The sequence below is a fragment of the Rutilus rutilus genome, assembly GCF_951802725.1.
Source record: "Rutilus rutilus genome assembly, chromosome: 2".
Classification (NCBI taxonomy): Eukaryota; Metazoa; Chordata; class Actinopteri; order Cypriniformes; family Leuciscidae; genus Rutilus; species Rutilus rutilus.
In genome coordinates, this window is record NC_140210.1 from 33,491,182 (window position 1) to 33,503,260 (window position 12,079).

A 12,079-nucleotide genomic window follows, 5' to 3' on the forward strand; every position below is an offset into this window, starting at 1 on the left:
ATGTCATGGTAATGGTATTGTTCTGTCTTTAATTGGAATGCATTTCAAGCTTAAAGTGTCACTTTCTGTCCAGAGATACAACTTCAAGCTATAGCCTTGCTTTCTATACAGAGATATAGTTTTTTCAGAAAGTTTCCTTTTTAATGTTTTAGATTAGGGACATATCACACTAGTATTAATGTCTATTGCCACTGGCAGCATAGGGCGAAAAAAAAGTTTATATCCCTGCATTTTAACCAAGACTAAAATTTCCCTAGACATGAAGAAAGCTCAAACTCTCTTGAATCAAAAGGGACATTAGAGAGTAGAGGGAGTGTGGCTTTTACCAGTGAACACAGATATCGTAACTTACAAAAGTTCTAAAGCTAGATGAATTTAGAAATTTGGGGTGTGTTCACACTTGGCAAGTTTGGCTTGATTAAAACGAACCCTGGTGTGATTGCTCTGCTAGTGCAGTTCATTTGAATAAAGCCCCTTTCACACAGAGATTCCGGAAAATACACGGATAATGTGAACCGGGATTTGTCCCGGGATCGTTTGATTTTGGTTCATTCACACTGCCAGTGTTTTTCCGAAATCTGTGAGTGCATTCACATACATCCCGCAAAGATCCCGTAAAGACACATGACGTCAGGATGTGTTGTAGAAAGGCCGGTCTAATCTTCCGCTACCACTCTTTCCATTGTAGTCCACTTGGTGGATTTTTTTACGCAGCGTCTTAAGTTTACTAATGATCTGTGCTTTCGATCTCGAGAAACCACGCTCGAGCATTTTTTTCCGGATTCGGTCGTACACTATAACGCATCGCGTACCGTTCCACAAAGCTGGCGAACGATCTCAGCTTCAGCGCAGATAGTAAGGAGCTCCCTGGTCTCTGCTTCATTCTAGTTTGCACACATTTTTTCGTTCTTTTTTTGTTGATGACGAACACAGACTTTCTTCTAAGAGCATCAAAAGTTACGGCATTGGTCCTGGCTTTTGTTCACACGGGGCGCGTTCCGGGACTGATCCTGGCAATGTTACTAGGTCCCCATCCCAGCATCAATCCGGGGACGTGTTTGCGTTCACACAGAAGGCACTCTAGCAAATTTACGGAAATTTCCCGGGATCAACGCGCTGTGTGAAAGGGGCTTAAGTGTGAACGCTACAGTCTGAACCTTGGTGCGCACCAAACAAGCGGTCTCGGTCTGCTTCCAAACGAACTCTGGTGCGTTCCGAATGATATATGAACAAAAAAACGGACCAGAGACGTGTAAACAAACCAAAAACAGGAAGATGAGACCCTAAAAAGGACAGAAGACCAAACGAACTAAGCAAACTGAAGTGTGAACACAGCCTGAAAGAGCACCAAATATGAAGTGAACAGTTACCTAAAAAAGATTTTCATCATGACCCACATGAACGAGATTGATTTAGGATTTATTTTACTTTTAAACATTTGACCAATGAGTTCATCTGAGAGCACCACAAACATTAAAGAAGTCAACCCAAAAGGGAAAAACAATATTAATTTGTATGCCTAAATGGACTGCCTCCTTCTTCAGATACTGTTTTTGTAAAGGCTTTTTAAAGATTGTATAAAATAAAATGTTCTGACTAATGAATGAGAAAATATTGTTTCCATTTTAGTTTGTTGTTTTCCTATGACAAGTTTTTTAATCAATCATGTAATTGTACGGTGGAGCATATTTTTCTATTCGTGTGTGAATTGAGGTCTGAAGGAGAGATTACCCACCTGTGGGCCTGTGAGGTTTTGTTTGGGATTCTCAGTTACTGACTGATCGAGAGGGTCTCAGCTCATTGTTAGGGTGAACTTTTCCCTCTGGAAAAAAAGGTGAGCACTTAATTAAAACACTAGTAATAACAGAACAAGAACCACTGCAATATTAAGAGAAAAAAAGTGTTTGCCTTGAAAGGTCTACACAAATTCTCTGAGTTGCTCTGCAATACAGTAATGTTGTTTGTTGGCATAAGGAATGGCCTTCAATCAGTGTGTACGAACAAATTCCAATTTTGTTTGTCAACATAGTCAAAGTATTCTTATTAAAACCCAGAACTAGCTTAACAGAGGCGGATTTGGGAAAACCATGTTACTGAGTAGCGGTGAGGATATAAATGTATGTGAGAGGAGAAGTGAGAAAAGAAAAGGTCCTGATATGTTTGCTAGTGATTGCATGCATACAGTGTAAACGCAACGAATCAAAGAAAGGTCACATCTTTCTCTTGCAGCATATTAGTGCCAATATGTACGTGGTCTGTTTTGATATTTCTTTGCACTACAATGTATATGTTAAAGATGATGCCTCTACATTATACATTATTGCAGTCGTCACATCTCTGGTCGGATCTGAGGGAAGATTGTAAAAACTGGTTATTTTTCCTAAATTAAAAGGAAAAAATGCCTGTACAGAAAATCATCGGTATTTAATTTATAACTTTTGAATAAATGCCATTGTTATCACACAGTTCAGTCACTTAACAGTAATGTTTTCTCATATCGGATCTGATGTGGGATTTGGTTAACCTAAAATGTGTGCATTGTCTGACTGAATTTGTCTGAGTACTGAACATTTGAAAATGCTGTGTGTGATTAGCTTTGTTGCTACTGCGACAAAACAACCATTGCTTTTTTTTTATTAGCCTACTTTGAACATTCTCTACATTTTGTGTATTTTGTATTATCTGTTATGCCAAACAAATACTACAAACTGAAGTGATTTTACCTGTAAATTCAATAACTTATCTTACAATCTCTCGTTTGTAATGAGGATTTAGAGGAAGTTGTATAATGATGTTATGTTATTTGTTTTTGCTCAATTTTGCTTTTGTATTGTTTCATAGCCATGCGGCATCTCAAAAAAGGCTCATGATTTCCATTTGATAGACACGTCTGTTTAGAGTGCAATTAAAGTGCAATTTTGATGTAATCTAAACTAGATCACTGCTGGATTCATTACCTTTTATCTTCAACATGTTTAATGCTCCACAGAGATCAATCATAAAAATAAAATGTAATATTCAAAATGGTTGTGTATTTATTAGTCCATTTCACAAATGTGACCACATTCATATCTTACCCATTTAGTCAGACAGCAGAAGAATGCAATAGAGCAGTTGTTCTCTAACTGTGGGTGGTACATAGTGTGGCCCTGGAAATGTACACTATTAAAAAATAATAACAACAATTTACTTTTTATTTATTTATTTACTTGTTACTATTGTGGTGTATGTGTGTTTTTAGATGCTAGGGATTTTACAGATCAGCAAAGGGCCAATCAAGAAATCGATGAGCAGGGATATTGATTCATCAAAATTTGCTCATGTCATTCCAAATCTGTATGACTTTCTTTCTTCTGCAAAATACAAAACATATTTTTAATTTATACATTTGCTCAAAAAAAAAATATAACGAACATTGTTGGTGATTAGGTGATGCTTTGTTCTGAGTTGACTGAAAGTGGTACTTGGCCTGAAATGTTTGAGAATTCACAGAAACTGAATATCAGTTCAATATCCATAACAGAACAGATAAAACAGAAATGAAAATAAATAAATAGACAAGTACAGTCAGACTGTCATTATCACAAAATAAACCTTGACAGGGTAATAAATATAAATGTTACAATAAAAGCATGTATGTGAAATCGTTATGAAATTGCTAATTTCACGGTTTCATGATTCCCTATAATTCATCAATTATCCATATGTTTCATAAACTCATTCTTATGAAGCAGACAGCCTTAAGGATTTGGGCCAGAAGACAGTTTCTGATTTTATGGGCAAAGGCACATTCCTTACTGCAGAGAAATAGCTTTGCTGGCCCTTTGCTGTTTTGAGAGCACCAGTCCAGATGTGTTTCCATAACAGTGTTTGAGGCTCACAGTGGCATAGTGCTCTCAATCAGAGTGGGAGTGGGACGCCGTCCAAAAGGCCCCACATCTCAAATGTGGTCGTGTTTCCAGCAGCTGCAGCTGCCGAACAGAAGACACAAAGCACACTTAGAGGATATGGGAAGGCTTGTCAAAAAAAACCCTGACTGGTTGTAATGGGCTTTCCAGTCACTTCTGCTTCATGTCTTTAAGGCCAACCACATCTCTTTTGTTTGCCATTTATGAGAAGGTCTGAAGTGCTGAAACCAAGGCCACGTGGTGAAATGCCTTACAGGTGCTGTGTGTCTGTTTGCTCTCATCACTGGCGCTCCATTATACTCTCAAAGCAATCTTAACTGAACATCCAGCACAGGCTGTTCCTTGAGTGTGTGACAGACAAACGATATACAGCCTGTAGGCTGCTGCTAACCATCTGATTTATTTTATGAATGCGAGTTAAACAAATCAGATGCTGTGTCGAGTAAAAACAAAAACATATCAAAAGTAAAAAAGTATAACTGGAAGTATAGGGATGATCTGATACCATTGTTTCAGAACTGATCCGATCCCAATACCAAAAATTCAGAGTATCGGTCGATGCCGATACCGATACCGATACCGATTCGATACAGTGCAGTTTTTTTAAATCATTGTAGAATTTCTACACCTCTGTGTGTGGAACTTATAATCACACTTTTCTGTTAAACACAACCTCCTAAATACAGACTACTTCATTATAAAGAAAAAAAAAACAAATGAATGAAAAAATATTTATTCATAATCTATGACAAATATATATTATGAACTAGGTTAGTGGATAATTCAGCAGCAAGAGTTCTCTTACGAGAGTACTCTCGTGTTGCGTAAGCTAGCTTACGCTACGGGAAAATCCCTTTTCTCGAGAATACTGAAGCCAAAAAATTATCCTTAATTTTGCATTAATTTAAAACGCATTGCTGCACAAGCAGACCTAGGCGAGACGGCTTGCGCGCCTATTGGTTGCTCTGCAGCAACTGCTGCAACCTATCGAGGGACTGCTCGTGACGTAAGCACCAATGAGGGCGCGGGCTTATGTCTATATAAGCCGAGTCCAGATAGGTTGTTCTTTGATTTTTCATCTCTTCAGCGAGGTGTTCACTTCACATCGCTGTTCTCCGGAGAAGCCTGCGCCGTCGACGAGCCTTCTCAGCGGGACGAGCCATCTGCCTTGCAGACAGAAGCCGGCCAACTTCTCGCCGCTTCACCCGCCGTCCCTGCTGCGCTATCCGGCACCTATATCCTTTCTCCTACTGCATTGCATTCTGTGTGTTCGCCCCACAACACAAGCCATTCTAAAAGAGCAGAGGCGCTGTTTCAAATGCCTCTCTTTTCCAAATGCGGCTCGTGCCGAGCCACCCTCAGCGACGGGGACCGCCACATCCTGTGCGTTTCCTGCCTGGGAAGGAACCACGCGGACCACGCGCTTTCCAAGGGCGTCTGCCCGGAATGCGAGGCTATGGCTATGTCGACCCTTCGGGCTCGTCTAGCCTCCCTTTACGTGGATCCCGCCCCTCCGCTTCTCTCTTCTGGGCCGCGCTGTAAAAAGTGCCGTTCACAGAGAACGCCGGAGGTCATCCCTGTGAGCGCTTGCATGCCGGCTAACTCCCTGTGTGCATCGCTCTCTGAGTCCCCCAATTCGATCACGGCCGGCCAGCCCCCCGTCGTGCATCTCGAGTCTGACGGGGACAACGCAGAAGAGGACAGCTGCTCTCTTCTCGCTTTGGAGAGCGAAGGGTGGTCGGGCTCCATTCCGGACCCCGCCCCTTTCCTGCAAGAGTCGAGCGGTGTGCGGGCTAGCTTCGAAGCGGAGCTTCTCTGCCTTCTCACCAAGGCCGTCGAGGACCTTGGCCTCAATTGGTCTCTGCCCGACGAACCCGCGCCCAGCAGGCTGAATGGCTGTTTCCTCCCGGGCGACGCTCGACGCCTCACATGAGGCCCGCTCCCTTCCTGCCGGAACTACACAAGGAGCTATCCAAAAGCTGGAAGGCGCCATTTTTTGCTAGGCTGCGGCCTACTGTCTCTTCGACGCTCTCCCTCGTGGACGGCGCGAAAGACAATGGCTACCTCTCCATTCCTCCCGTCGAGGAACTGGTAGCAACACACCTGTGTCCGCCTTCCTCTGGATGGCGGTCCAAGCCCTCGATGCCCTCGAATGCCTGCAGGACAACTTCGGCTCTGATCGGTCGCGCTTATACCGCCGCCGGTCAAGCCGTGTCAGCGCTTCACACCATGGCTGTGCTTCACGTGCATCAGGCCAACCTTCTCCGCACTATGGACGGGCCCGAATCCTGAGAGTTTCACGGACCTTAGAAGCACTACGGACCTTGCTCTACGTGCCACCAAGTCCGCTGCACAGGCCATCGGGAGAAGTATGTCGTCTCTCACTGTCACCGAGAGACACTTGTGGTTAAACTTGTCTGACATGAAAGAGTCCGATAGAGTCTGATTTTCTCGACGCGCCTGTGTCTCCATCCAGTCTCTTCGGTCCGGCAGTCAAAGGCTTCGCGTAGCGGTATTCAGAAGTGCAGAAAACTTCGCAAGCCATGCGGCACTTCATTCCGAAACGCTCTAGTTCCGCAATGGGTCGCTCAAAAAAGCAGCCGCCTAACCGGATAACAGCGCCGCCGCCGCCAGCTTCACAGCGCCATCAGCCGAGAGAGTCTCAGCAGCGCTCATGCTCTTCAAGCTGCCACAGGCCGCCTCCCCCCCGGGGACCCAGGCCCAAAATAGCGCTGAAACCTGAGCCCTCAAAGTCTTCCTGACCACTTTAGGAAGACGAAGTTGGTCAAGTCTCGCTGCGGCCGGACCACCGTCAAAGATAGCGCGTCCCGCTCTCTCAGTTCTCTCAGCAGAGGTGACTGGAGAAGTGTATTTCACAGCCAACGAGCCCGTTACACAACCCGCTCGCCTGTACCCAAAGGCCGTTTTCACAGCCACCCAGATAAATCTCAAAAAGAGCATTATGTCTGTCTATTCCGGCTCACGCCGAAGGTGTTATAAATGTAGGAATTGTGCCCACTTCCCAGTGCTCACCCCTACACATAAGCACGGCCCGTTCAGTGTTACACACTCATTCACGGCCCATATAAATGAAACCGGCTCACGCCACGTGTTTTAAATGTAGGAAATGTGCCCGCTGTACAGTGCTCACCCCTACTCACAAACACGGGTCGCTCTGTGACACACACTCACTTAGAGCCCCCATCAATAAACGCGAAATGCGTTCTGTGTGCAGAAAGCCCAACGACAAACACAAGAGGTGTTCTGTGTGCCTCCTTGAGCGCGCGCCCACTAGCAAACACTGTATGCTATGTATCGCACACACACAGCGACCAGAGCCCAGATACCATTCTCCCTCTAGCTTTAAGCATAAAAGCATGGGAAATGATCCCGGGCATGTCAGATTGGGTACTGAACACTGTAAAACGAGGCTATTCGCTGCAGTTCGCCCGCAGACCCCCGCGCTTTCGAGCCAGGGTCGAAACCACGGTGAAAGAAGAAGTAGCACATCTACTTCGTGCCGAGATTGCGAAACTGCTGAAAAAAGGGGCTATAGAAACCGTCCCTCTGATGCAGAGCGATTCAGGTTTCTACAGCAGATATTTCCTCGTCCCAAAGAAGGATGGCGGTCTCAGACCCATCCTGGATCTCAGGCGTTTGAACAAAGCCCTCATGCAGAGATCGTTCAAGATGCTCACGACCAGACAAATTCTCGCGCAAATACGCCCGAGAGACTGGTTTATCTCAGTGGATCTGAAAGATGCCTATTTTCAGATTCAAATAACGCCCCATCACAGGCCTTTCTTGCGATTCGCCTACGAGGGTCGCAGCTATCAGTACACCGTCCTGCCGTTCGGTCTATCTTTGGCACCTCGTACATTCACGAAGTGCATGGATGTGGCGCTCGCTCCCCTGAGACAACGGGGGATGCGAATACTGAACTATTTGGACGACTGGCTAATTCTAGCGCAGTCAGAGGCAGAGCTGATAGCCCACAAAGCTTTATTACTCAGCCACCTACAGGATTTGGGTCACCAAATCAACTGGACCAAGAGCTCGCTGTCTCCCAGCCAGAAAATTTCCTTTCTGGGGACAGATTTGGACTCTGTATCAATGACAGCGCGGCTGACGTCACAGCGCGCGCTCCGAATACAACGCTCAGCAGCGTCTTTCAAGGCCGGCAACATCTTTACTCTCAAAAGTTTTCAGAGGATGCTGGGTCTTATGGCTTCGGCCTCAGCAGTTCTTCGACTGGGCTTGCTTTACATGCGCCCTCTACAGCACTGGCTGAAAACACGGGTCCCGCTTCGAGCATGGACCTCTGGTCATATTCGCCTCAGGGTGACTCAGAACTGTGTTACAGCACTGGAGCCCTGGAAGGTGGCAGACTGGTACCAGTCAGACGTAGATCTGGGAACAGTCTCGAAACGAAAAGTAATCGCGACAGACGCCTCCAACTCAGGTTGGGGCGCCCTCTACGAGGGCAGGCCAGTCTTCAGCCTGTGGGCAGCCCAGGAAGGGCGCTTACACATAAACTGTCTGGAGATGAAAACGGTCGAGAGCGCTTTGGGATATTTTCTCCCCTTCTTAAAGGGCCACAATGTCTTAGTCCGCACGGACAACATGGCAGTGATATCTTACATAAACCGCCAGGGCGGTCTCAGATCACGGAGCCTCCACACACTGGCGGAACGCCTCCTCATGTGGTCTCAGCACAATCTGCACTCGCTAAAAGCAGCGCACGTGCCAGGCTGTCAGAATGTTGGTCCGGACATGCTGTCCAGAGACAATGTTCCCCCAGGGGAATGGTCCCTGCACTCTCAGGTAGTCCAGTTACTATGGGACACCTTCGTCAGAGCGGAAATCGATCTCTTTGCGTCTTCAGAGAACGCGCACTGCCCAACATTTTTCACGAAAGAGAGAGACATTTGGCCCAGCCGCCCGCTTTATGCGTTTCCCCCGATCGCACTGTTACCACAGGTGATCAAGCGAATCAGGGAGAACGAATGCTCTGTCCTCCTCGTGGCACCGCTTACTTATAAGTCTAAGGGCCTTCGCTGTCCTCTGGGCATCAGAGCCCATTCCACAAGAGGCATGGCCTCTTCTATGAGAAGGAGGAGGCGGGAACCAGCGAACATTTAAAGACTTTAATAATAAAATGAACAAATACAAAATGAAAGTAAAGGTACCAGCCCCTCACGGACGACTGCTGCCACATATAACAAAAAATGCAAACATACAGTAGAGTCGCAGCGGAACTGAAAACAAAGTTTTTCGCTGCTACAACTGACATGTGGTCAAGTCATACAGCGGAGAACTATCAGAGTCTTACGGTGCATTTCATTACTGAAGACTTCGACCTCAAAGCTCACTGCCTTCAAACTGCCAACTTCCCAGACGACCACACAGGAGAAAATATTGCAGCCGGCCTTAGAGAGGGGCTTGCCAGCTGGAATCTCCATGAAGAGAACCTTGTCTGCACTACGACGGACAACGCATCAGATATGATGAAGGCAGCACAACTTAATGAATGGACCAGGCTCCAGTGTTTCAGGCACAGATTACATGTGTGACAATGGGTCTCATTCATGAAACACGAGCTGAACGAATTTTTGTGTAAATCGTGTGTAAAGTGGTTCTGGCGTAAATTTTCGGATTCATTAAAATGTTCGTATTTTCCAAATGTTAGTTGGTACGAAAGAAATCTACACCTGCTCCCAGCCACGCGTAAATAGTGCGTTTAACATCCGAACGTTTTTCCGTTCTGGAAACGGAATAATACTTATTTGCAGCTGTATCATACAAATAAATAGTTAAAAAATCATACATTGTGATTTCTGGATTTTTTTTTTTTAGATTACGTCTCTCACAGTGGACATGCACCTACGATGACAATTTCAGACCCCTCCATGATTTCTAAGTGGGAGAACTTGCAAAATAGCAGGGTGTTCAAATACTTATTTTCCTCACTGTATTTACTCGTATATTTACGAATGTTTCATGAATGAGACGTGTTTTCAGAGTGAGAGAGAATGTGATTGTGTGTAATGGTCTTGTAGCCTTGTATCACACAACTCAAATTGTATACATTTTTTAATTGTTATTTATTTTTCCAGAAAATGCAATCAAAGATGACAGAGTGTCAGGGCTGTGCAAGAAGCTGGTCGGGAACTTCTCCCACAGTTGGAAGAAGGAGGCAGCAATGACTGAGGCACTGAGAGAGCTCAAACTTCTGACTAACTGAGTGCCCAACAAGATGAGGATCGACAGAAAAGATGATTGCCAGAGTGCTAGAACAGGCCAAAGCCATATCCCATGTATTGTCAGGTGACCGATATGCACGCTCCCTCATCCCAACCTGGCAGGATATTGAAGTGTTGGAGTCTATTCACAAGGCACTGCATCCTCTCCTGGAATTTACAGACACTCTTTCTGGAGAGGAGTATGTGAACATCTCCTTCCTCAAGCCAATACTCCACCTTCTGGCCACATCATCCTGGCTAAAAATACAGACCAGACTATGTTGAGTAAAACCAAGGTCCAAGCTTTTGGATGTTGCGTCATTCATGGACCCTAAGTTCAAAACGCAGTACATCAGCACAAACAACATCCCTGCCATTAAAGGATAACTGTCGCCAAAATGCAACCTTGGGTCTTTTTGTTAATCTACCCGAGGCAAACTTTCATTTAAAAGCATAATTAGAATGGACACGCCACTTTTAAGTTTGACCGTATTTTCGTTTTCGGTCAAATTGCCTTTTGAATGGGAGTTCTTGGGGTATCAAAAATAGTCGATCTCCGAATGCAACGTAACAGGGAGGAGAGTAAAGATGAAAAGCTCCTAAAGCTTTGTTCCATATAAATTCACAGATAATTTGTGGTTTTGTCATTAGTGAAAATCAATATTGACCTTGTATTTGAAAAAGGATGCTCATATAAGAGGCAATACTAAAATTCAGAGTCAGTTCATTCACATTCGGAGATCGACTATTTTTGACTGTCAAAATGCCGGCGGACACAGCTACAGTGAGTTGTTCAAAATCGTTCTTTTTAGTAAACTCTGTGTACACAAACAATGTTCTCAATGCTTGAGTTCATGTGTAGAGCCTCTGGTGATACTTCAAGCAAAGTTTCATGTAGTGTTGAGCCTTCTTAGTGTTTTAAAAATAGTGATTTTTGATGCTATCATAGTAGTGCCCCAAGCACTCCCATTCAAAAGGCAATTTGACTGAAAACGAAAATACGGTCAAACTCAAAAGTGGCGTTTCCATTCTAATTATGCTTTTAAACGAAAGTTTGCCTTGGGTAGATTAACAAAAAGACCCTAGGTTGCATTTTGGCGACAGTTATCCTTTAAGACCTGACTGAAGACGGAAATACTATAATAATCAGCCAGATGTACACACAATCAAGTTAATAATTATGTCCTTAAATGTAATACTTCCACAAACACATACATATTTATTTGTAATTCAACTGAAAAACTAATGTGATTTTCTTTTTCATCTGGCAGGAGAAGAGATACTGAAATCGTTCAGAAGTCTCCAAGTGCACAGCCCTCTGGGGAAAAGGCATAGAAGTCACTTGGCAGCCTTTTCAAAGCCACTATGGCCTCTTCTGCTTTGCCTGTGCAACTTGAAGATGTTACGGAGGCAGAGTTAAACAGTTACCTGTTAACCCCTGTCATTGACGGAGAGGAAGATCCCTCGTCCTGGTGGAAGGTACACAAGATCAACTTCCCACAACTGTGCAAGATAGCCCACCAGGATCTCTGGTTTTCCTAGCAAAAAACCTATGAGCTACTGAGAACCATATACATTAGGATCACCAAGGCTGGCAGTGCCATACTCATTGTGCACTTTAGTGTACTCATTTGTGCACTGTTTATTACAGTGACTTTGAATTATCTAAATACTAAGTGTGGTTAAGCCACACATTTGTTTTTGTATTTCTGCAATATGCACTTTAGTTTGTGTGATTTGTTACTGACATTAATGTTTACACCAGACTTATTTGTCAGTGCTTTATGTTGTCATGATAATTATTACGTTTACAAGGCTGGAAGTTCAACATATCAGTCAATATACTACTGCGATTGAAGTAGTTAAAAATGTCATTCATAAATTCATGCATCACCTAATTTCATCATAGGCCTGGAAATAACTATTTGT